Source organism: Galeopterus variegatus, unplaced genomic scaffold (assembly GCF_000696425.1).
Source record: "Galeopterus variegatus unplaced genomic scaffold, G_variegatus-3.0.2 Scaffold2884, whole genome shotgun sequence".
In the NCBI taxonomy this organism is placed as follows: domain Eukaryota; kingdom Metazoa; phylum Chordata; class Mammalia; order Dermoptera; family Cynocephalidae; genus Galeopterus; species Galeopterus variegatus.
In genome coordinates, this window is record NW_007728995.1 from 205,843 (window position 1) to 207,370 (window position 1,528).

A 1,528-nucleotide genomic window follows, 5' to 3' on the forward strand; every position below is an offset into this window, starting at 1 on the left:
GGAGGGAGGTTTTGGTAATGGGCCACAATAATCAATCACATTGTATATTGACAAAATAAAAAAAATTTTAATTTAAATTTTAAAAAAAAGAAAATCCTGTATCTTCAGATTGTATCACAGTGCTTGTTTGAATGAGTGGATTACTGACTCTCAAGTAAGGTATTGTATATATTGAAAATAACAGAGATATTGCATGCAGTGTCCTATGAATTCATTAACATGAGGTTTTAAAATACAGAAGGTTTTGCATATTAAAGGCTCTTCCTTATTCTTTATTCATGGTTTGCCTCTACAATGTTGGCATTTTTTTAATCAAAACAACTCAATGAGAAAGATACAAACGGTTTCATCATCCTACCTTTACAAGAAAATGATGAAACAGAAACTTTAAGTAAAAAAAAATATCAGGTAAGAGGCAGAAGTAATATCCACACCAAATTGTTCTCCTGCCTGCTGATGCTTCTTTCTCCAGACCCTGACAACCACCTTGAGCGTATTACTCTCCTTCCAGGGTTAATGAGGAAAATAAAACATTAGGGTATGTATACAAAGCTGACTTCAGCAACCTCTAGGATCTCAGGGTCCCTAGACTAAGGTTAACAGAAGAGGAAGTCCTNAACCCTGTTATGAAATTGCTGTAACTTGTTCTAAATTAATTATTTCATAGAACATTGATATCATTCTTCTTGTTGAGGAGTGAAAACTATATAGATTATGCTGTACATGGAAATTTACTCAATGGATAAAACAATTTCTACTGTGTTATGTTATGGCATCACCGAGCTAAATACTGGGTCCTTGATGAAATGACTATGGGGAAATTGTGGACAGAAATGGTGGAAGGCCAATCCATAATCTTTTAATGATCAATTTTCATAAGTGTATGTACTATTGAAGTATTTTAGAAATAAAGAGTACATAATAATGAAGGTTAGCATTTATTGAGTGTTTCTTGTGTACCAGGCACTGCACTAAGTGTTTCAGATACAATATCTAATAGTGTATCACATGTTCTCCTTTGGCTGATAGGAATCAAAGAAACATTTCATTGTGAAAGTGATGAAATAAGTGACTAAGCCAGTCAAGGAACATTCCTAATTATGTGGAGCCAACTCAAAATGAATTGCTTGTGTTGAATTACATCTGAATCAGAACTATTTATAGTGTGTCTTGGATCTTGGGTCTGTGTAAGGTGGTGTGTGAAGCCAAGCCACTGAGCTATTCAAATTACTTAGCTCCCTCCTGTGTTTCTTTCATACATTCAGTTACCACTGAAACTCCATCCTTTGATTTAAACCTTCAGAAACTAGCCAGTGTTTAGAGACCACTTAATCTTTTGCAACATTTAATAAAAATCTATAGAATATAACTTATCCTTGGGTATGAAAATCCTTTATCTTATTCCCTGAAGTTGATACGACATGCAAACAGAAAGGACATTGTTGGAAGGGAGGGGGGAGAGGGAGAAAGGAGGGAGGTTTTGGTAATGGGCCACAATAATCAATCACATTGTATATTGACAAAATAA